Raw genomic sequence first — 25,742 nt, 5'->3', positions numbered from 1 at the left:
ACAGAGGGGGCAAGGTGGCGCAGTGCTAGCGCTGTCGCCTCACAGCAAGAAGGTCCTGGGTTTGATTCCCGCCCGGGAAGCTGTTGGCGCTGAGGGTGTGTCCTCCTTCCCCTGTCCTCAGTGACTACTACGGCCCAGGTGGGCTCGTCAAAAAAGGGCCTTTCTGTGTGGCATGTTCTCCTCGTGCTCCCCTGGGGTTTCCTCTAGATAGGATCCCCCTGCTAAAACACGCGAAAAAAAGGAGGGGGGGTGATGGTTTGGAGGAGGTGGTCAGGGGTAGGGGAGGTTGTAAGCTTGGGAGAACAGATAGGTTTTAAGTGGGGAGTGAGGGAGAGTCAGACGGTCTGGGGGAGGGAGTTCCAAAGTCGGTGTGCGGCGCGGGAGAAAGCACGGTCACCAAAGGTTTTGAGTCTGGATGGGGGGATGATGAGGGTGGCAGTAGAAGAGGATCGGAGTGTACGGGAGGGGCGATGGGGGATGAGGAGGTCAGTCAGGTAGGGGGGGGCTAGGCTGTGGAGGGCTTTGAAGGTGAGGAGGAGTAGTTTGAAGTCGATACGTTGCTTGACGGGGAGCCAGTGGAGAGAGTGGAGGACAGGGGTGATGTGATCGCGGGACCGGGTGTGAGTGAGCAGGCGGGCGGCTGAGTTTTGAACCATCTGGAGTCTATGGAGGGAACGGGAGGTGATGCCGGTGAGGAGGGAGTTGCAGTAGTTATTTTAGCTGTCAGACATGAGCAGTGGAGTAGTCATAACAGGTATTTTCAGAAAAGTAGTCGCTTACCTTTTCCTCTTAAAAGGCTATATCGTTTTTTTTTTTTTTTTTTTTTACACATTCACTGCCAGCCGTTTTTTTTTTTACTGTAGGTAGGTTCTGCCAGAGGTTTTTTTTGAGGATTCTGGCTCATCTTTCAAGACCCGAGGATTCTTTTCTGCTAAGATTTTGTGAACACACAATATCTCAAAAGAACTAATAGAATGTGTGCTTTCTCTGTCTAAAAGAGTTAGTTTGTAGAGTTAGTAGTTATGTAAGCATTAGCAGTTGAATACAGCATGGTTTCAGCGTCAGAAAAATTATTCTGAGATAAACGGCTTTTTGTGAAATTCGATAGAACAGTCACTTTAACCATTCATTTTTGGCATCAGTAAGACGTCAGACATCTAAACAATAGTTTTGAACAGTAATTTCCTCCATAACAGCAGGAAACCCCCCTCTGCTTCCAACTCCTCCCTCCGTGTGTGTCTTCTTGGCTGCAGCGGGCGTGTCACAAGCTCGTTTCTGTTGCTGCTGTAACCTCGCGTCACCAGTCTCACTGCTTTGCTGCTGCTGTGCCTGTCTGCGCGGCCGCTCTTTGAGGAAGTCTGGATGGACTCGCTCGTTTCTTGGAGTTTTGGTTGAGAGCTTTGATGAAGCTTTTGCGATTCTGGTCATATTTATGCTGCGTGTTTCAAAGTGTGTTCCACCCGTAATCTATTATGCAAATTTGCAATCCCGCACCGCCTGCAATCAGCGCGAAAACGAAAGCGTTTTCGCCAATCCATTTTCATGAGAATGGCTTCCTCACACTGCTGCTTTTTGCTTGCCTTCCTCTAGTCAGGAGAGCACTGTCGCCACTTAGTGGGTCGGTGGAATGGGTTGTAAATGTTTGGTGGCTCCAATAATTATATAAGAGATGTAAAAGGGTTAGATGCACATCCCACGGTCAAATTTTTTTTTTTCATTTTTTTGACGGAGTAATACGTCAGTGGCAGTCAACCGTTGGATTTTTTTTGACGGAGTAATACGTCGTTGGCAGTGAACGTGAAAGGAAATATTTATTTGTTACTGCAATACAAAACGTTCAGCTGACTGAAAAAAAGATTGCAAAATGCAATGAAACATCACTCTGCATCCCGCCTCAGATCACTCTCACTCTTCACCTCTTCCTCTGTGTTTTTGCTGATCCATCTTCTTTTTTTTTTTTTTACAGAGATACAAGACATTAAAGCAACAGCACGCGACAAACAACATCACACCATACTAGCAATTACAAGTTACCTAGCAATGCTGGCAACAACTCATATATATCAACAAGACAGGTGTAACAACAACGACAACATCAAAAAAAAAAGGGGGGGGGGGGGGACAGTGCTCATATTTGATTGGGGTACAGATCCTGGAGGCCGGAGGAAATCAAGAACATCTAGAGTGGGCTGGTCTGCTGTGGGCTCTGAGATTCTGCAGGAAAAAAATATCTGTGTGCTTGTAGATCTAGGAAAGATCTTATAATATCCCAGAGCTCGCCCGCATCCTGATCCAAATCCCTGAGGATGGAGGTGGCCTTCTCCATACTTAAAAGTTGGAGGAAATCCTCGAGCCATCTGTCTCTCGAGAAGCAGGAGGGTTTCCTCACTTTCCAGTTCATTCAAATCAATCGTTTTGTAGCAAGGCATGCAAGGGCGATTAATCTTTGCTGCTTCTCGTTTTGCACATTTTCAATACGGGACCCCAACAGACAAGTCTTGGGTGAGAATTGGAACTATGTTGAGGATCCTTGTAAGCATTTGTGCCACATCCCTCCACAGGGATCTGACAGCCGGGCAGTTCCAGAGCATGTGCGTGAGGGTTCCTACTTCACCACAACCATGCCAACATTGATCTGACAGGTTCTGGTCAATCTTTTTAAGTTTGGCAGGCGTGAAATATGCCCTGTGCATTATTTTCATCTGTATTACTCTATATCTAACACATTTACTTCTAGTGATTGAAACCCTCCACAAACTGTCCCATTCAGCTGCTGTTAAGTTAATTCCCAGATCTTGTTGCCATTGCATTTGGGGCGGAATATTACAGTTGGGAGAAGAAAGGCACAAAAGCCTATACAGATTTGAGACAGTTTTTTTCCCACAGGCAATAACTCCCAGCTGCGCATCTATTCCCCTGTGGCCACCAATGGAACTGCCCGGAGTTAAGATTCTGTCTAATGTTGCTTTAAGCTGTGCATAGGTTAAGAAAGCGTTGTTGCTCAATCCATACATTTAAGTGCAGTTAGTGAGAGCAATGACCCATCCCTCAACACCTGTCCTAGCTTATGTATGTTCTGTCCCTGCCAAACTTAGTCAGATAATGGGTTCCCACCAGCTGTTAGCAATGGGTTGTTCCTTATAGGACAAGAGGGGAGGGAGGCTCCGTTAATACCTAGTTTGGTGTACAGCTTTTTCACAACATCACATGAGAACTTTATAATTGGGTTAACTAATTTGGAGGGAGGTTTTGGATAATACCATAATGAAGATAAAGAAATAGACCTGTTACTTTCCATAATTAATTCCTTTTCGAGCCAATGCCAGCTACCCCTTATCACACTGTCATTGTAACTCCACTCCACTCCTTAAAAGGCTATATCGTAATATAATAATCAGTTTGATGACCATGCATTTGTCTTTTATGTCGGTCTGGTGGGCTCTCACTGGGATGCTGGTAAATTTGTTGTGTTTTGAAAACACAACAAGTTATGCTGGTGTACCAGCATCCCAGCATGGGATGCTGGTGGTGTGACCAGCATGGGATGCTGGTGGTGTGACCAGCATGCGATGATGCTGGTATGCTGGTGGTGTGACCAGCATGGGATGCTGGTCACATATGCTGGTCTTGTGACCAGCATGGGAAGCATACACCAGTACACCTATGCTGGTGTGCTGGTGTGACCAGCATACACCAGCTATTCTGGTGTCAAAACACAACATGCTGGTCTATGGTTGAATGCTTGTTAACCAGCACCCCATGCTGAGAGTAGTCAGACCAGATAAACATCACAAAAGTAATCTTTCTTGAACTAGTTAAATGAAGACTATTTCAGGTTTACATAACAATATAATTATTTATTAAATAAAAGCAACGCAGAGAGGGAGTGGGAAAGAGAACCGCACATACAGCAGTGCACCTGAACAGTCAGCCTGTACCTGTCTTTATGTCAAAAGTATTAAAAGTAAAAGTGTGACTCAACTCAATTATTGTGCTGAAGGCAATTAAAGACACATTACAATTAAACTCAATTAAATAATAAAACTACTGACTAATTAACAATAACACAACAAACAGGCAACATCACCCGACAAGAAAAGAGGTCACCCCAGGAACAGCTGGAGAAGAGGTGTGCAGGCAGAAATGTCTGGGAGCAGGCTCAATTGGGGAGAACAGGGAAGAACCGCCAACCACTGACATTTTGTCAATAGCCTATGCTCCCTTGAGGAGCAAAGGCCTTAAGTCAAATCAGAAGTAGAGAATTCCACTGAAAAACAATGCAGATTTATTTTGCACAAAATCTCACAATCCTAAAAACTTTATGGAAAAAAACAATGTTTTGCAGGCATTCATTTACCGTAATTAATTAATTTCAGTTATTGAGAGTTGATTTGAGTTCAGTCGTGGACCAGTGATGTCATTCACAAATCACAACTTAAATCAACTCTCAATAACTGTCAAACTAAATGAATGCCTGCAAAACGGTTTACAGTTTTTGGATATGTGTGAGATTATGTGCAAAATAAATCAGCATTGTTTTTCGGTGGAGTGTCCCTTCAAGTGCTATTCTTTGCTTGTTTGTTTATGTCCATTATTTTCTCTGTGATGTAGCATCCAGGCTTCCCCACTCGAGCTTCCACATCTGCTTCACCCAGGTTTTGGTTCTGGAGCCATTCTTTGTATCAAACTGAAAAGCAAACAGAGATAAATTAGTGGCAGAGTAACACTGTTCTTTGGTCAATATTTCAACTGCCATTTGAAAAAGTGCTACACAAAAGTGACGCATGACGCATGAGCTACTTTAAAAATTATTTCACTGTACTGTCTGCCCAGGGTCTAGCTGTACAAAGACCTTTCTGGCTCACAGCCCGATTGGTCCCAAGTTCCCAATACATTTTAAAATTCATCTTGAAGTTGATAAGTCAGATACTGTAAGTGGGGGCGTTAAATCGCACCTTTCTGATCCACCTTGGAACCTGGTAAAACAGCTCATCCATTTCAGACACATTACAATTTGGTAAATAAGAGTAATGCTGTAAGAGTAACCCTGTAAATAAGAGAAATGCAGTGACACATGCATTAGGTTCCATGGGATCATGGCATCAGCTATGTGCACAAATCATTTATTTAACAAGCCAGTCACTTTTAATTAAAACTACAGCCACCCACAGGATATGTCCATCTAGATCGTTTTGGTGTGAGTTGCTGAGTTTTGGAGACACCGGCCATGTTGTGGTGCTCAAAGCACACACAAAAAATAAAAATAAAATAAAATAAAATCCTTTCCAGAAAGGATAAAAGGCAAGTAGGCCTAGAGGACCACAGGAATAGGTTTTTGGAGAAAAGAAAAGTTCTCAACTTACTTAACAGATTAATGTGTGTCCTCCACTGGCTGTTTCTCCCTCAATGTATGATATCTCATCGAAAACCTGCACACACACAGTATATAGACAAAGACAGTGTCAATTAGAAAAGCATGTGTGAAAAGCAGCACTTGCCCCTCCCTCATTACCACCACTGAGGTGCCCTTGAGCAAGGCCCTTAACCCCTTAATGTGTGTGTGAGTGCGAGGTTGAATCTTGAAAAAACTAAAAGAAAAAAAAGAAAAATTTTGCTTAGTTTCCACAATATGGTTGTTGTTTTACATCCCTGCACTACACCACTTCAATCAAGATTTACAGTACGCCCAGAAAAGATGTGAATCCACGAAATTTAGAGTGTTCTCCCGTTGAGTTACTGTTTAGAGAGGCTGATTATAGGGGCCCGCGCTACCGCAGCTGACCACTGCGAGGCGCATTCTGTTTCCAAAAATGGCCGGAGTGTCGTCTCTTTCCTTCCATGCTCTTTGATTGCTGCCTCTCACAGTTCTTCTTCTTCTTCTTTCAGATTTTCAGCAGTATAAGACTTGGCGTCTTACTGCCCTCCGCAGGTGAAAGATATCAATCAATTATGAAAAAATAAATAGTGTCCACCACCCCCCAACGTGCTCCAGTTACAAATATATTATTGTCCATACTGTCACTCAGACCCAGTTGTCCGAGTTTCCGCAAAAGCGTCCCTCAGTATTTTATCGATCTCTGCTCCAGACACATCCACCACATTTAAGAACCTCTTAGCAGCGTCAAGCACCATCTCAATCCTCTCCGTCTTCCCACTCAAATTAGCAGCACAGTTTATAACCATGGCTATGAAAGCCAGGAATTGCTTCTTTTCCATGCAAATGACATTACTTTGGTTAGTTTGTCCCTTTTCCCTCTCCGGTTGTTTTTGCTCTGGTTCTTTCTTTCTCTCCTCTGACATCTTAACACATTGACTGCCAGCCGTTTTTTTTTGCTGTAGGTAGCTTCTGCCAAGCCGTTTTTTGAGGATTATGGCTCATTTTACAAGAGCCGAGGATTCGTTTCAGCTTGGAGTTTGTGAACATACAATATCTCAAAAGTACTAATAGAATGTGTACTTTCTCTGTCTAAAAGAGTTAGTTTGTAGAGTTAGTAGTTATGTAAGCATTAGCAGTTGAATACAGCATGGTTTTAGCGTCAGAAAGAATATTCAGAGATAAACGGCTTTTTGTGAAATTGGATGGAACAGTCACTTTAACCATTCATTTTTGGCTCTCTCTCTCTCTCTCTCCCTCCCGCTCTCTCTCTCTCTCTCCCTCTCTCTCTCTCTCTCTCTCTCTCTCTCTCCCTCCCTCTCGAGTTGCTTCAACTCCTCCCTCCGTGGGCGGACAAGCTTGTCACCAGTCAGTGCTTTGCTGCTCTCCTGTGCCTGCATGTCTGCACGGCCGCTGTTTGAGGAAGTCGGGATGGACTCGCTCGTTTGGAGTTTTGGTTGAGAGAAGCTTTTGCGATTCTGGTCATATTTATGCTGCGTGTTTCAAAGTGTGTTCCTCCACCTGTAATCTATCACCCGATCATAGTAGATCGGCTGAATCTATTATGTAAATTTGCAATCCCGCATCGCCAGCAATCAGCGCGAAAAGGAGAATGGCTGGGCTGAGAATGGCGTGACAAGTTAAAAAAATGCTTTCCTTTCTCTAGCCAGGAGAGCACTGTTGCCACTTAGTGGGTCGGTGGAATGGGTTGTAAACGTTCGGTGGCTCCAATAATTATATAAGAGATGTAAAAGGGTTAGATGCACAACCCACCGTCAAAAAAAAAAAATCGATGCCAAAAACGTGTAAACACGTTGTTGGCAGGGAACAGCTGGATTCTGAAAACGTGTTCATACGTTGTTGGCAGTGAATGTGTTAACAGCCTCTGCGTATGATATTCCATTTTCCTCTCTAATCTTGCTCACTATTCTTTGCTCAACTCTTTTAGGGCACTGTGCTGACCCCACATGATGATTTCCGCCACAATGCAAGCACTTCACGTCATCTTTTTTTATCTTACACCTTCTTCCATCATCACAATACTCGCCCCCACACCTAGCACAAATAGTATGTCCTCTACATACTGCTGCAACATGGCCATACTCCTGACAACAAAAACATCTTAGTGGAGCTCTCTCGTAAGGCCTAACCCTGTAACACACATAATCTAGATATACCCTTTCTGGCATTTCCCCTTCAAAACTGAGGCACACTGATTTACTATCCTCCCTCTTCCCTTCACTGAATCGTGTTAGCCTCCTGGCCTCACATACACCTGACACATCCAAAAACAAGTCTGCTTCCACAGAAAAAGGCACGCTACTTACCACTCCTTTTTTCCTGACTTCTGACCCAAGTGGGAAACAAGACACCTCATCATCCTCATCTCCTTCTGTTCCAAACTCACTGATATTCAAAGCTTTATCTCGCTGCCTCTTTGACAAACATTCAATAACAACCATACCGCTTCTTGTAGTCCTGACCGAACGAACCTGTCCTAATTTCCTTTCAACAAACTTACCTACAACATGTGCATCTCTGAAAATACCATCAACTTTTTGTACCGCAATCATTCCAACCACAAACGACTCACTCCTCCTCACTGATCTACTGCAATCACTTTTCTTTAAAGCTCCTCCTGAATCCTCAATTTGTATTTCGGTGTCTTCAGACTCCATTTCATCGCTGTCACTATCACCCGCCATTTTTTCAAACCCCACTCCAGCCTCACTTTGCTCACTATTCTGAACACAGGCTTCCATGCCTCTCCCTCCGCCTTGGTTTTCCGATTTGTGCTGTTTAGGCTTGTTCTTGCCCATTATTTATTTATTCTTTTGACACAGTCAGCTAGTGTTCAATTTGTTATAATAGATCTTGTGCGATGCCGATGTGTGCGTCTGTCAGTGATCGCTGCTCTCTCAGGTGACCCGCCCAGACCAGCGACCACAACAAGCGTCCTGATCTGGGGACAGCAGGACTGTGAGCATCTTACTGCATTAGACCGACAAAAAAACAACAACACACAGTAACCAGCACTGTCTCCGTGATGACGACAGTATATAGCTGCTTTATCATGAGATGACAGTACAAAGCCCCTCCCCCACGAGGGACACCATGACAACAGTGTGATCACCAGCATGAACAGCCCAGCCCTGTCTCCCTCCCCCCTTCCCCCCCGGTCTGTCTAGTCTTCTGGATCCCTGCTGATACATCCCAGCATGTCTGTGTGGCTTGCAAAATGCTGCCAGAAGACTGCATGACGTGGACAAAGCTAGTAAAAGAGAGGAGATGCAGACTCAGCGGACATGAAGGGATACAAACAAACGACAGAAGACCTCCTTCCTCTCGACCCGGCGGCTCATCCTTCTTCTCCCGTCTGGACCACATGGTCATCGTCACGAATCAAGATGTCACGAGCAGCTGGCGAGTTGTCAGTGTGTTTACCAACACCAAGCCTTTTCTCTCCATCATTACAGTTTCAAGTCTCATCTCAGGATTGCTCTAGAACTGTGAGAAACCAGACTGGACCAATGATTGTGTGTTGGAATGTTCTCGAGTGGCACATTATTATGAACCATGCAGGTATATTACAAAGTCTTAAGGATAGCCTTGATGTTCAACCCTTTATTGTTGTATGTAAACGGACATTAATGTCATTAATGTTATGTAGACGAGTTTTAGTTTTAGTTGCAATCACGGTGCAGTATCCCCTTATCTTAAAGTCATTGTAGGTTTCAGAGTCTCCCATTTACCATTTTCTAGCAGGGTAACAACATTCTGTCTGATATGAGTGTCTGTGCGTGATGTGACACCAACTGTGCTGTTTAGTGAAATGCAATGTCCCAAATACATACAGGCACCTGATTGTTTCCTGTGCTGCAATGAATGGAACAGCAATAACGCAGCTTGACGATGCTCAGGTTGCTAGCTCAGGATATGGGGTGTCTAGCTGGCTGGACACAACACAGTGTGACTGGTGGCTAGAGGATAGCAGCGAGTGGCAAACAAAATGAGAGATGCTATATTTTTAAACTGTCCCTTTTTGTCAACTTGCCTCTTTCCTGGTTTGATGCTCAGGGTTTAATTTGCAGATTGGGAGCCTGAGCAATATATGAAACAGCCACTAGATGGCGACAGCTACAATGATTTACTTTGCCTTGTGTTATATGCAGTAAATGTACTGGCTTCATTCCCTTTTTCTACAGCAGGTCTATTTGAGTCTAATCGTAGGATTCCAGCAATATTACTTTTTTTGTCTCGTTCTCTTTGTAAAGGGATACTGCACCTTTTGGAGAGCGATGATTTAGCCCCGTTTCAGTGTTTGTCCTCCACTTCAATGATTTCCTAGTTAAAAATAGCCAGCCAGGGTTGACTGATAACGAGCTACATGTCCACATGTCAGCTGAAGCGTATGAAGATGGCTGTAAGGAATATAAGCCAGAGACAAGCTGCTCATGGGTTTCTACAAGCTCATCTCAGTGTTAGTTGCGCCTGTATATATAGAGATCTGTCAATGTCATGTGACCCCCACTTGACGTATCGCACGGCTCGCTCAGAGCTTTGGGCTTCTGTCGCTGACCAGCTGACTGGTTGACAATGAAGCAGGAAATGATTTAAAACAATACCCATCTGTGTTGCAGTCAGATCAAGGTGCTGAACCCAAAGCGCTGTCTGCTGATGGAATCTTTTGCTATAAAGCTTTGGAAAAATAGGCTACTTAGCACAGGGTTCCCTTTCCAAGAGCCTGTCCTCAACCTCCTTCACTCTGGTTTACGTGCTGTGAACTCAAGTATAACTCTAGTGTATTGTAACGACTGGGTCATCAGACGAAGGTGTTAATATAACACTGTCTTTCTGGCATTATATCCTGTGAAGTATGATTGTTGTAAAGATTTAATTTAAATCTTGTTTTGTTTTTCTTTGTAGCTGGCCTACATGATTATTGGAATTTAATTTATTATTATGAATGACTGGTCAGGTGTAGCGTTGTTTTTAATTTCAGGCAGCTTTAGAAATGTTATGTAGGCTCTTGTCTTATGATTTCCTCCTGATAAGTAGTATTGAAAGGAAGCACAACAAATTGGTTTGGGAAGAGGACAGTGTTGCATGGTAAAAAAAAGGCATTGTCATTGTCATCTTTTTTTCCCATCCATGTACCATTCATCAATTAGATCCTCATGTACAATTATAGGGCAATCGGTAGAGTGCATAGGCCTACCTCTGCCACGGTGTGGTGTTCCGTGAATCTGTTTGGAAGTTAAGGGCCTTTCTGTGATTAGACACACCTATTGCCACACACCCGTTTGGCCAGTGGGCATGGAAAGTTAATCACTTTTAAGTTGGCCCATAACCTGCTTTTCTGCCAAGGTTCGTGCAAATCCGTTCATCACTTTTTATGATATTCTGCTGACAAACGGGCGAAAAAACATAACCTTTGGCCCTGCTAACTCCGTGGCGGAGGTAAATTCTCAATTCATGTCACAGACATAGACTATGGATTTAGCTGTAGCCTACATCAATAACCTGTCCGTCAAAGGACCGTCACAACAGGGTAAATTAAACTTGATGTCTGGGGACGTGAGGCAGGTTTTAGATCAACGATCTCTCCCTCTCCTCTAATCAAAATGCTAGTTACTTACACCTGAGTCTCTGTGAAAGTGTCTCTAACTCTGGACATCGTGTTGCCTCATTCCATGTATCAAACATCTCTTTCTTTGGTTTCCAATTCCATCTCCTGTTGAATGGCATTATGATCAACCAATCCTGTCAAGTTCCTGTATTACTCAGTGTACAGTGCAATGGGTGTCCAGGAGAATAAAATCTGAGCAAACAACTGCATGGAATAAATGCTGATGTACTGTACCCAACACCTTGCAGTCTGTGTCTCTTCTCTGCTCAAATACAACATGACCACTGATTTTCAACTTTACAATTTGCCCATAATGTAAAAGTGATCAGATGGAAAATAACATACTATCTCAGACTGCAAAAATATATATTTATTTGAAGATGGGGTCCCCTCATCTTTAATGCAGTGAAATGCCCTAAATCCTTCTACACTTGGCCTATCTTTGCCTGCCGCAACACCGGGCGTTTTTTTTTTATTTATTTTTTTATATATATATATATCACAGTAATAACGTTTATTGACAAAATAAGAAAATTGTCCTGTTTCACCGGGGATGAGGAAAACGTGAGTGAAAAAAAAGTTGGTTTTCCTTGACTTCTGCCACATATAATCTATTTGCCATCACATGTCACAACATAAGAGGAAAACAACTGGACTCCCCAAAAAATGGAAGAAAAAAAATCAAATAAAAAAATCAATATCTGTATTTTGTAGAATAATCCTTAGGCGATACCACCAGACCTCTTCCTTTCCTTGCCCCTCGGTAAACTGTTTCAACAATGTCTATCATCTCCTGCTTGTTCTCCATGGTCCAGTTGATTTTGTTGTTGTTGCCAGTGCCCAAATCAATCATGATGTGTTTGTTCCTGAAGAAGAACATGAGGGTGCAGGGGTCGTACAGCTCGTACATCTTGTTGAAGTCAGGCACCTCTGTGATGTCCACCAGGTACATGACTGCAAAGTTCTTCACCTTTTCAGCTATGCTGTAGAGTACTTCGTCCATCTTCATACATGTCGGGTCCCAGTCGTGGCCAAAGCGGATGACCAAAACTCTGTCCTCCTCGGACAGAATGGCCTGGTCAACCTGCCAGCCATTGTGGAGATGTGGGAGCATGTACGACATCTTGATCCCGCACTGTTCTTTCCTCACTGTGGAAAAACAACACTTGTTATAGTGCGTGATGATACAGTGATTCACGTCGGGGAAGCGAAAGTTAAATGCAGATTTATCTTATATTATAACGTTAGTGATCTGATGGTGACCAAGTTAGCCAGCTAACGTTATCGGACAGCCGTGAGCTAAAGCTAGGATAACGTTGGGCATTCAGAAAGAGCAACGGATGACAATTTTAAATTAGGAAACTAGTATATTATTGAGATACGGCACCTACCGTAAAGAAACAGCTAACGCTATACAGGCTGATAAACAGTGATTTGTCTGGGAGGAAAAAATATATAGTATAAGATACTATAAGGCGCTACAAGCAGCTGTTAGCGCTAGCTTGTTCCTGTTCGTTGTTTACGTGCTATGCACGTCATCAGCGAGCGACCGTCTGACGTCACTACGCAGACACGCAGCGTGATGTGATCAAAGAGCATGGAAGGAAAGAGAGGACATTCCGGCCATTTTTGGAAACAGAATGCGCCTCGCAGTGGTCAGCTGCGGTAGCGCGGGCCCCTATAATCAGCCTCTCTAAACAGTAACTCAACGGGAGAACACTCTAAATTTCGTGGATTCACATCTTTTCTGGGCGTACTGCAAATCTTGATTGAAGTGGTGTAGTGCAGGGATGTAAAACAACAACCATATTGTGGAAACTAAGCAAAATTTTTCGTTTTTTTCTTTTAGTTTTTTCAAGATAAATAGCTAATGCAAGGACCCGAGGTTAAAACCACGGCAACGCACTTCTGACGGAGTGGACGACAGCCGCATTTGCGCGACAACACAAACTGCAGGATTAACATCTTTTCCGGGCGTATTGCAAATCTTGGTCTATTCTATTTACTTAGCCTATACTATTTACTTATTTATTCAATGGCAGGATCAAAGCAGAAACATATAAACGTTCATTCTGAATTTCATTTATTAAATAAATACAGCACTTTGAAATCATGGGTTCAGATTGACTAATTCAATTTACTGATTTATTTAGGCTATTTCTAAAGAAAACACATTTATTGATGAAAGATCAGCTCCATGTGTGCTTATACTGTATATAGATAAAGCTGCGTTAATTTGTCCCAATTTCCCCCCATGCAGGGAGGGATCATTAGTCTTTCTGATTCTGATTACATTTGCTGAAAAATTCACTGACTACAATAGTATATGCAGACATGGTCCAGACTATAATCAGGGGAAAAAAATGTCAATGTAGAATTTGCAATCATGTATAAATCTATACCCATAACAAACATTCAAGTAAATGTATGTTAACGTAAAAATGTAGCCAAAACCAAAATGCCCCTCCCTTCCCCCCCAACAAGATGTGACCCGGGGACCTCCACCTCAATCGTAAGTGTCACTAACCACACCAGAATCAGAATAACTTTATTGATCCCCGATGGGAAATTGAGTCATACTACAGTTGCTCACACTCAGGTAGTGAAAATATAAACATCAAAACATTATAAGAGGCATGGGAATAGACCATAAAACAATAAAATAGAAGTTACGTAGCCTATATACAATAAAGTCATAATATTTTCTTATATACAGCAGTGTGAGTGATAGTAGGCTAATAATAATAATAATTATAGCTGCTGCGCAGCAATGGGTCGTGGCCGGGCAAGTCTCAAGGCTTTGAGCTAGAGGTCTTCGGGTATGCCCGACCCCCCGAATACCTGAGGTTCCGACCCGGACCCGGCCGGGTCTGGGTCCATTCAAAAGAAGTGCCAAACCGCTTGACCAAACCCTTAGAAAAGTCATAGCACACCTGTCCTCAATAAGCCGCATGTTTTGAGTTCGGACATGTCTATGTGGCGCAGAAATTGTGGGGGTTATTACGCGCCAAAAAAGTGGCTGCTGCGCAGCAATGGGTCGTGGCTGGGCAAGTCTCAAGGCTTTAAGGTATTATGACATCACAATTGCTCGAGTGACATCAGTGATGGCATCACAATTGCTTGACTGACTGATGACATCACAAATACAACCTAATTGCCAAAGGTAATTAAGGTAATTAGGCTATACACGGGGCCAGAATTCAACGTTTTGATGCACTGTGGGCTCAATTTTTGACCGATCGAAAATCTGGTTTGATACTTTTGTGTAGAACAGTCTAACGATGCAGATACTGAAGTTTGGTGTCGTTTGAAGAAGAAATGTGGGAGGAGTAGGGTTTAATTCGTTTTTGCAGTTTTTGCAGTTTTGCAGTCTTTAGACTTCATAATTGGCCATAGGTTGCATTGTACAAAAGCTTCCCCTCATTTAGGCGCACATTTCGGTGAAAGTCGCAAAGCCGTAGCACGTATGCCTGACTTTTTATGAATTTTTTAAGTTTTAAACTTTAGACGGTCACTGTAGTGCCACCGTTAGGACTATTGGCCCCAAATTTGTGTCAAAGACGTTTGGCATTGGACTGGACCTTTGTGCAAAGTTTGGTTAGTTTTCATCCATGGGAAGTCAAACTTCCCGGGAGGAAGAAAAAAAAATAATAATAAAGGCAAATACAAGAAGTGGCCTGGCCGCTTCGCTGGCCCGGCCACTAATAAAGACTATGGTGCATTTGGTCCAGTCAGTAAAATGAACAGTAACAGTGTGTGTTAGGAAGTTTGTGTGAAGTTTGCTGGATCGTAAGAGCTCGCAAGGTGTAATCGGTTAGAACCACAGAGATGTCTTTCAGGCAGTTTATTTGAGATATCAGGCAGAAGCAACATACAGAGTAGCTAGCAGATAGATAGCTTACAGATTGCAGGGACAGAGAACCATGTGTATCATGTGCAGAGGGAGAACCACATAGCATACTAGAACATCACTTTTATACCTCCCACATTCGAGGTATGACATCATTGGTGATGTCACAACGTCCCGGGAGGTATGACATCATCGATGACCTCACAAAGTCACGTCTGACATCACACAGTCTGGAGACAGCCTAGAGACCGTCTGACTTCGCCGATGACCTCACAAGGTGAACTCTGACATCATCATTGCGTCGTGGGCTCCTCCGGCCCCACGAACAGGCCTGATGGTGGGCCATTACGGAGCCTTTTCTACAGTGTGGATTATTTGATGATTGCACAAATTGCAGTATTTAGCAGTTATTGCACATTGAGTTTTATTGCAGATCAGATATAATCAAAAGTCTGTTTTTGATTTGTGGACAGGTGGAGAGAGTCCAAGGCTATATTATTGACTGACTCGAGTGTCTGACGCGCTGAGATAGGAGTTAAATAGTTTGATGGCCACAGGGAGGAATGACTTCCTGTGGTGCATCTGGGTGGAATCAGTCTTGCATGACAGTCAGCTCGTCATGGAGTGGGTGGGAGACGTTGTCCAGGATGGAACGTAACTTGGACAACATCCTTTTCTCTGACACTGCTTTCAGAGAGTGCCCAGCTCCAGCCCCACATTGTCCCTGGCCTTGCGGATGTTTGTTGAGTCTGTTGGCATCCGCTGCCCTCAGCCTGCTGTCAAGCCAAATGAGTTCAGATCTTCAGATCAGCCCATAAGCTCTAGGATCTGTCGCTAGGAGCGTCTCTTGAGTTCACAGCACTAATGTAACCCACGTTGTGGGTGCATTCATACTTTATGAAGGAGGGCTAACAAAAATCTAAACATAAATATAAGAAATTATAAGATTGACAGTGATATAATAGGAATAGGAGGACAAATTATTCCCACCTCTTCCACAGGGAAACATAGTAAAATGTACTATTGCTTTGGCATGGCAAAAAAGCTCAAGGGGTATATTACATAAATAATACAAAAAAGGTTGGGAACCACTGGATATGACAGCAAATGTGGAGGTAGAAGGAAACTGGTATACAATTTAAAATTACATGTTTAGTGTACATGTAATAACATTTCTGTTACACTAGTTTATATCATTATATAGATATTAAGATATTTTTAACCCATACCACCGCCCCCCTCCCCCACCCCCTGTCAAACAACAACCCTCCCCCCCCCGAAACTACTCCCCATTTGCCCCTGCCACTGGTCAAAAGCATTTAGTTTTGTATGTTTGTTGGTGGGAGGGGAGTGGGGGCCACATATCCGAGTGCGTCTTTTGGAGTCGTATTACGCACGGCGGCGGCGCGCAGGCATGGAGAGCTGCACCGGGGAGGGACTTTCACATGTGGAAAGGGGATAAGTGAGTAGTCTCTTAGAACACACGAGTTGGCTTCCGCAATTTTCAAATGCTTCCACCATACCGTCTGTACTCCGTGGGGGAGAATCATGGGAAGTGGGAAGTAGAAAGGCGGGTTTTCCGCTCATTAGTCCAGTGTATAGCTGCATTCGCCGGATGTAGATGAGACAGTCTGTTTTAAGAGACTAATAAGTGAGTGGAGTGCTGTGCTGCTCTCGCTCTCTCTACTCGCCTCTGGGTCTTTCTGGATCAACACAATTCCTCGCTTGCGGGAACCGGGAAGACACTGCAGCCAGACGTCACTCGTACGTCCCGCGTTCACTGGCGATCAACGGCAGGGCAGTGATTTCACCGGCGAATACATACAGGCGATAATGTTAGGCAGGTTCAAGACAGCAGCCGCCAGTCCTCTCAGGAGGCTCGGTACGGTAAGGAATTTACATTCGGATTGCACTCGTATTCGTGCCTATACTGTTTCCACACAGACAGCTCACTGTCGGCAAAACCCTGCGGGGAAAACATTCCAGCGGGAATAATAATAATGTGTCTGTTGTACTTAGTAGTCGTTTTATAGTGCGCATATCGCACTTTATGACAGTGTTTATCTCGCATGGTATCACCGTATAGGGACTTATTAGTGTAGCCTATCTGTGCTACCTCTCTATGCGGTCAACGCCCTTCCATACAGCCTGATGAAAACCAACGGTTGAAACGCGTTGCGTTTTGTCTGTTGCCCGTATCAACTATGTGAAGATGTACACTGTTTGTTAACTGTGAAGTACGCAGGTACAAATTACTTATTATTAAATTTATTTATCTTTAAAGCAGCTCATTTTTCGCTTTGTTATTATAGTTGCCTGCTGAGTTGCTTTGGTCCACACCTTTTTGTGCGTTCCTTTCATTTTTACACCATTCTGCCTGCTGTTGGTGCAGGAATCCGGCCATTGGGTGCCTCTGTGATGGCACTGATATGCCAGCCTATGGTGAACCCTAACACTGTGCCAACACTTGTTTGAGCATCATTCATCATTGACTGATGAGTTATGAAATTGTGTCTCTGTGTCTGGAAAACCTAAATGCACATATATATATTGTGTGTGTGTGTGTGTGTGTGTGTGTGTGTGTGTGTGTGTGTGTGTGTGTGTGTGTGTGTGTGTGTGTGTGTAACGTAGCCTTCTGCACCTACTGTATCTCTTCCCCTATAGGTGAATCAATCTATGAAAAAAAAGCACTTAACCCCAAAAAAATTGAAACAAAAGGTTTCTCAATGGATTCTGGTAGTATTGGGTCTCCTAAATAACATACTAAAAGTCTGCCAAAATCTACCTCCCAGAAAGCCGCCGTTTCCAAGATGAAAAAAAAAGCACTTAACCCCAAAAAAATTGAAACAAAAGGTTTCTCAATGGATTCTGGTAGTATTGGGTCTCCTAAATAACATACTAAAAGTCTGCCAAAATCTACCTCCCAGAAAGCCGCCGTTTCCAAGATGGCGGCGAGGAGCTTAAAGGAGAACTTACCTCCAAAACACTTTTTTTCAGCTTTTAACCAATATATATGACTTTGGGGGTGATGTGTGAAGAATTCTGGTCAGAATTTCCACATTTGACACCAAACTGTTGCCATTTTACCATTTGTATCATTTTTCAGCAGCATGTCTGGCATAAGCGCCCTCTAAGGGTCTAACACTGCTTTTTTTTCTTTTTCTCAAATGAATGGGATATTAGGAACACATTGACGTCACAGTGTTCCCAAAGACTATGGGATTTCAAGATAATTACTCCCCTACCCCCCCTGTACAACATCATCTAATTGCAGCGCCGCAGAGCCAGCTGGCTACGCCTCTTGACACGGTCTGGCTACGCCTCTTGACACGATCTGGCTACGCCTCTTGACACGGTCTGGTATACACATCACCCTTCAAAATAAAATACTCGTTATTTTTCTCTTGATTTAAAGAATTACAAGAACAATTATGCTTTCTATCTTCCACACTGAGCGTAGTTAGGCTCGTTTTCAACTCACCCAACACATTTTGTTTTTCATACTGTATATTTTATGGATTTGGAAAATGTTTCTAAATCATTTTTAAAGGTTGTAGACAGAGTAGAGTTTTGCTATACAGTATTTACATTTCTGTATAAAATATTTGGTCAAAATAATTACATTGTTCATTAAAAATAATTTTTTTTTACCTTCAATGAATATTCAAAATTTGACAGTTTCAAGTATAAATGGTGGTAGTGCATCAATGCTATATTTAATCCATAAATAAAAATAAATAATATAAAAATAAATAAATAAATAAATACATACATAAATACAAAATAAATGAATAAATAAAAATAAATAAATAATAGGCTACAAAAAATAAAAAATAAAAATACATAGCTAAAAAAAAATCAATAAGGTCTCTGCCTTTATACACTGTTCTCAAACTTTTTCATGTCAAGGTCCCCTAAACTAAAACAAATTAGACCACATGGACCCTCATTCGATCATATTTGATCAGGGTCCCCCATCTGATATTAGATGTTTTATTAGGAGATAGTGTGTGGCACCCATGGCCAACATTCTGTCATTGTCAACACAAAAACAGCCCTATATTGCAGCAGACAGACAGACAGACAGACAGACAGACAGACAGACAGACAGACAGACAGACGGGGATCACAGACAAAGCTGTCTGTAGCAGGGCTGAGCAAGTGGACCTGGCTGAAATATCAGTTCTGGAATGAAGGTGAGTAACGTTATTTCGGTATGTTTTATGTTTGTCATTTTTATGTTGTCCTCTCCATGTGGCCATGCTTGCAAACTTATATCAGCTATAACAGATGTGTATGTTACATTAATGTGCTTTCAACAGGTAGACAGACAGTCAATATCCTACTTTCCGACTTTCTGTCTGTCTGCTCGACTGTCTCACTGTCTGCCTGTCTACCTGACTGACTGTTGTCAGACTGACTGCCTGTCTACCTGTCTGTCTGTCTGCCTGACTGTCTCACTGTCTGCCTGTCTACCTGACTGTCAGTGTCTGAACTGACTGTGTGTTTCACTGTCTGTCTACCTGACTGACTGATGTCTGTCTGTCACTGACTGACTGACTGTCTGTCAGACTGTCTACCTGACTGACTGACTGACCGACCGTCTGTCTGTCTAATTGTCTGCCTGACTGTCTCACTGTCTGCCTGTCTATCAGACTGACTGCCTGTCTACCTGACTGTCTGTCTACCTGACTGACCGTCTGTCTGTCTGTCTCACTGTCTGCCTGACTCTCTCACTGTCTGCCTGTCTACCTGACTGACTGTCTCACTGTCTGCCTGACTGTCTGCCTGTCCCACTGTCTGTCAGTGTCTGAACTGACTGTGTGTTTCACTGTCTGCCTGTCTACCTGACTGACTGTCTCACTGTCTGCCTGACTGTCTGCCTGTCCCACTGTCTGTCAGTGTCTGAACTGACTGTGTGTTTCACTGTCTGCCTGTCTACCTGACTGACTGATGTCTGTCTGCCACTGACTGACTGACTGACTGACTGTCACACTGGATGTTATGTAATTTAGTGTATAGCTTTGTTGCTTTGAATTTGACATTAGGCCAGGCATGACAATCAAGGCCTCTTTTAGGGCTGTGACGTCTGACCCCTTTTGTTTTCGCCCATCCTTAGTCGCCAGCTTTCTGCACCGCCCAGCCACGTCATGGTCTTCGTCACCAGTGTCCGGGCCGGCCTCCTGAAAGGTTCCGCCTGTGTCGTTGGTGTCCGGGCCATCGTCCAGGGTTGCTCCACCCTTCGGCCCTGCCTCCCGGATGCCCTCTACACCTGTTGTACGCCCTCTACACCAACGACACAGGCGGAACCTTTCAGGAGGCCGGCCCGGACACTGGTGACGAAGACCATAACATCCAGTGTGACAGTCAGTCAGTCAGTCAGTCAGTGGCAGACAGACATCAGTCAGTCAGGTAGACAGGCAGACAGTGAAACACACAGTCAGTTCAGACACTGACAGACAGTGGGACAGGCAGACAGTCAGGCAGACAGTGAGACAGTCAGTCAGGTAGACAGGCAGACAGTGAGAGAGTCAGGCAGACAGTGAGACAGACAGACGGTCAGTCAGGTAGACAGACAGTCAGGTAGACAGGCAGTCAGTCTGATAGACAGGCAGACAGTGAGACAGTCAGGCAGACAATTAGACAGACAGACGGTCGGTCAGTCAGTCAGGTAGACAGTCTGACAGACAGTCAGTCAGTCAGTGACAGACAGACATCAGTCAGTCAGGTAGACAGACAGTGAAACACACAGTCAGTTCAGACACTGACAGTCAGGTAGACAGGCAGACAGTGAGACAGTCAGGCAGACAGACAGACAGACAGGTAGACAGGCAGTCAGTCTGACAACAGTCAGTCAGGTAGACAGGCAGACAGTGAGACAGTCGAGCAGACAGACAGAAAGTCGGAAAGTAGGATATTGACTGTCTGTCTACCTGTTGAAAGCACATTAATGTAACATACACATCTGTTATAGCTGATATAAGTTTGCAAGCATGGCCACATGGAGAGGACAACATAAAAATGACAAACATAAAACATACCGAAATAACGTTACTCACCTTCATTCCAGAACTGATATTTCAGCCAGGTCCACTTGCTCAGCCCTGCTACAGACAGCTTTGTCTGTGATCCCCGTCTGTCTGTCTGTCTGTCTGTCTGTCTGTCTGTCTGTCTGTCTGTCTGCTGCAATATAGGGCTGTTTTTGTGTTGACAATGACAGAATGTTGGCCATGGGTGCCACACACTATCTCCTAATAAAACATCTAATATCAGATGGGGGACCCTGATCAAATATGATCGAATGAGGGTCCATGTGGTCTAATTTGTTTTAGTTTAGGGGACCTTGACATGAAAAAGTTTGAGAACAGTGTATAAAGGCAGAGACCTTATTGATTTTTTTTTTTAGCTATGTATTTTTATTTTTTATTTTTTGTAGCCTATTATTTATTTATTTTTATTTATTCATTTATTTTGTATTTATGTATGTATTTATTTATTTATTTTTATATTATTTATTTTTATTTATGGATTAAATATAGCATTGATGCACTACCACCATTTATACTTGAAACTGTCAAATTTTGAATATTCATTGAAGGTAAAAAATTTTTATTTTTAATGAACAATGTAATTATTTTGACCAAATATTTTATACAGAAATGTAAATACTGTATAGCAAAACTCTACTCTGTCTACAACCTTTAAAAATGATTTAGAAACATTTTCCAAATCCATAAAATATACAGTATGAAAAACAAAATGTGTTGGGTGAGTTGAAAACGAGCCTAACTACGCTCAGTGTGGAAGATAGAAAGCATAATTGTTCTTGTAATTCTTTAAATCAAGAGAAAAATAACGAGTATTTCATTTTGAAGGGTGATGTGTATACCAGACCGTGTCAAGAGGCGTAGCCAGATCGTCTCAAGAGGCGTAGCCAGACCGTGTCAAGAGGCGTAGCCAGCGGCCTCAGAACTCCAAGCCTATTCATATTGAAGTTTGCTCTTAAAATACTGAACCAAACGTCGTCAAAGTTGGCACATGTCTTAATTATAGTTAGTTTCCCGCTGAATGTGTCACTACTTTATTAATATCTTACCTGGATAAGCTCGAATGATGATGTATATACTATCAGTCCGAGTTGGAAGCAGCTGTCTCCAGCCCAGGCAGGTGGGAGCGAGTCGTACTCATGCACTAGCGCCAAGCTCCGGGGGCGCGCGCCCTCCACGTTGACTCGTGTGTGTTTTCAATCAGCTCCGAGAGCCCAGCATCAAAGTGAGAGCCTCACTTTCATCCTTCCGCAAACAAATCTTATCGCAGCGCACATGTAAAATATAACGCTATACTACGACGTGACAACGTGACAAAGCTTCTCTAAACACATCGGCTATCATATATTTCCCTGCATCCCTCCTACTGAGATTATATCGGTATTGATTTTGGACAGACTGAATGCGCGGAGGAGGAGGAGGAGAAATCTGCAGCTGTGCCCTGAGTAGCCCTGTGCCCGTCTGTGAAAAGCGTCCTGTCCAGTCGCACCTTCGCAAACAGATGCGGGATTCCCTCAATCCTGTACCCAATCTCATACTGTATTGAGCAGAAAAATCGCACAACAGCTATTTCTGTCTGTGTTTGTTTGTTGCTCCGTGAGGTTACAGAACGCCCCATGCATGCAGCAGGCTGTTTCGCCAGCCGGGGTCTGGCAGGAGGAAGGAGGCGCAGCCTGTACTGCGCTGAGAGGAAAACTTTTGTACAACTTTTAACAAGAATCACGAAAAGCCCCCAAACTAAAATGAAAAAGGGACTATATGGCAACTTGGACGAGGGAATGACGTAGAGAAATCTCGCATTGTGTTACCCCAGAACGGGGGGTTTGTCGTATTGTGCGGTGTGCTGCTGTAACAAGCCCACGTCACTTTGCTCTCGTAACGTAGTTTGAGTAGTTTCCATAGAGATACATGCAGAAAAATAATTAAATTTCTAGTTCGCCACTGAATTACCAAATTGATATAACTTAAAACCATTTTGAGCAAAGCTGTTTCCAAACAGGCCACCAGCGTTGGCTAGTTGTTGATATTTATAAAGATATTGCCCCTCTCAAATAAATTATTTTTGAGGCAGTAGGCAAACTGTAATGGCGTCGATTTCCGAAAAAAAATCTGGACTTGAACACAGTCAAAGAGTCTAGTATAGACAAGAGCATATGTCATTTCTTGGTTTTTTCCATAGGTATTTTCAAATCACTGTTCTAATACATATCTAGGGGGTAAGTCCTCCTTTAAAATGGCTATATCTCAAATTCAGAAAATGATGCAAAGGATTTTTCAACTGATTCTGTTACCCCTGGACATGCTTACGAACATACTAAAAATCCAGGAAAATACACCTAACAGAAAGGCTTAATTTTCAAGATGGCATCCAAAATGGTGTCCGACCAAGCTTAAAATGACTATATATCGCAATAGAAATGAATTATACGAATGATTTTTCACTTGATTCTGGTACCTCTAGTCATGCTTATGAACATAGTAAAAAACTAGGAAAGTACACCTTCCGGAAAGGCTTCATTTTCAAGATAGTGTCCAAAAAGGCGATCGGGGAGCTTAGAATGGCTATATCTCAAATAGAAAAAAATGTTACAAAGGATTGTTTTAACTTCTGGTACCTCTATACATTAAGAACAAGCAAACAATCTAGATAAATATATCTGCTAGAAATGTGTCATTTTCAAAATGGCTGCCAATAGCTTACATTGGCATATATCTTAAAAATGGTTACTATTCAACCTAAAAAGCTGGTTTTTTGTTTGTGGTTTTGAGTGAGTGAGTGAGTGAGTCTCTCTGTCTGTGAGTATATGTGCATGTCCTTTGCACATCTGAAGAGCTGTCCGTCCGATCGAATTCACACTTGGCAGGTGTTTTGCTGGGGACCCAAGGACGTACAGTGTCAGATTTGGTGCAGAGAGAAGCTGTTGTTGTTGAAAGCTGTGTTCAGATCTCTGTCTCTCCTGATGAATGACACATTATATTCACATGCTCATTAATAAGCCCCAGTGCCTGTTTCACCCCGCTGCTGCACAGAGCGCTGTTCGCTTGTTTACTCAAAGTTTATTCATATTGAACGTGTCGCGTGTCCTAACTGCACCAAATCTGACACTGTACATCCTTGGGTCCCCAGCAAAACACCCGCCAAGTGTGAATTCGACCGGACGGACAGCTCTTCAGATGTGCAAAGGACATGCACATATACTCACAGACAGAGAAACTCACTCACTCACTCACTCACTCACTCACTCACGGGTGATCTGATTGAAATAATTTGAAATTACATTAACAATATCTGGCCGTTATTTTCAAATGCAAAACAACTGCCGATCGTTTTTTGGACCGTGCAGATGTGAATCACTGAATGTGAAAGCCATGCTGTGTTCATTCAGCTGTATACAAAGAGGCTGCATGGCTTTCACATTCAGTGATTCACATCTGCACGGTCCAAAAAACGATCAGCAGTTGTTTTGCATTTGAAAATAACGGCCAGATATTGTTAATGTAATTTCAAATTCTTTCAATCAGATCCCCCCCCCCTTTCCTTCCCTAGAGTTCCTGTTTTCAAATCAGGGGTCATCACTGAGGGTCCTGTCCTGACACTCACCTTGTCCCAGGCCCTACTCAGTTCTTTCTCACAATGCAAAGCTTTCCTTGGACCATCTCCCAGCCTGTGTGCCTCGATTTGATTTTTAACGATTGAGACGTCAGCGTTTGCTAATATCATTTGGCCTCGTGTGTGCCGCTGCATATGTGGGGACAGCTGTGGGCCAAAAATGAGCACTTTAATTGGCCGGCCACCCGTATGTTGGATCTGCAGCCGCTCAGAATGCTGCAGGTACTGTACAGTCAGACAGGCGAGAATGAGGTTGAGGTTGGCGAGGCGATCATAAAAGGTGAAGCGATGAGCAGAGGCAGACAGACAGTCGGGGTTGTTCTGTTCGGGCAGCTTACGTAGCGTGGTCAATGACCTGCTGTTAATCAGGTCCTTGTGCTCTGCCTGTGGGAATGCCTTGACTGGTTAGAGCAGTGGTTCTCAAATGGGGGTCCGCGGACCCCCAGGGGTCTGTGGCACTTTGCCAGGGGGTCCGCGAAAAGTTTTCAAGTAAAAAAAAAAAAAAAAAAAAAAATTTTTTTTTTTATAATTAAAAAGAAAATGCTACTGTTATGTTACTTATTCCTTCTCAAACTACTTCCTACATGGTGCTAGTCTATCAAAATATCTTGGCTGTCATTTATTGTGTTGCATAGTGGTTTTCTGGACTGTTGACAAATTGTGATATTGTAAGTCGCTTTGGACAAAACAAAAGCGTCTGCTAAATGACGTAATGTAAATGTAATGTAATAAAAAAAAATATATATATATATATTTTTTGCAAAATCTTCATAGTTCAGCGAAAATAGTTTATGCTTTAAATCTAAAATGGTTCATGGATTACATTCTAATAACAAACCTATCAAATTAAAAGTCAAGCACGTTACCGTGGAAACAATTAAGCTTAGCCCAAAATCACAAATCAGAATGAGGGGGTCCGCGGTATATTTTCTATCTTGTAAGGGGTCCTTGGCTGAAAAACATTTGAGAACCTCTGGGTTAGAGTGCCCAGCCTGTCTCTGTGCAGGGGGAGGGGCTGAGGGCTTCTCTGGGGGCCTTGTGAGGATCCCTGTCACTATGGGCACTGGCACTGTGAAGAATTACACTGAAAGGGATTTAACTGCTTAGGGGAAAAGTATGCCAACTGTTTCTGAACAAATATTTTCGGCTGTGCTTGAGAGACTCATTAAGCATTGACTTAAGCATTGAGAAAGTGTATTTAGACTTCTCCTCTGAACACTCTTGAAACTGAA

At 43.1% G+C, this 25,742-nt stretch overlaps 1 pseudogene across 1 annotated transcript; it reads right to left on the bottom strand.

Moving 5' to 3' along the window:
* Positions 1-11,412: 11,412 nt before the first annotated feature.
* On the bottom strand, positions 11,413-12,528 carry LOC310782528 (thioredoxin-like protein 4A pseudogene; annotated as a pseudogene). Its single transcript, XR_014554062.1, has 2 exons — positions 12,395-12,528; positions 11,413-12,152 (listed from the first exon to the last, which is right to left on the bottom strand). The product of XR_014554062.1 is annotated as a thioredoxin-like protein 4A pseudogene (transcript).
* Positions 12,529-25,742: the final 13,214 nt, after the last annotated feature.

Source organism: Poromitra crassiceps, assembly GCF_964638095.1.
Source record: "Poromitra crassiceps genome assembly, chromosome: 9".
NCBI classification, from domain to species: Eukaryota; Metazoa; Chordata; class Actinopteri; order Beryciformes; family Melamphaidae; genus Poromitra; species Poromitra crassiceps.
Note: the sequence above shows the minus strand (reverse complement) of the source record. Positions and strands in the feature narration are given on the sequence as shown.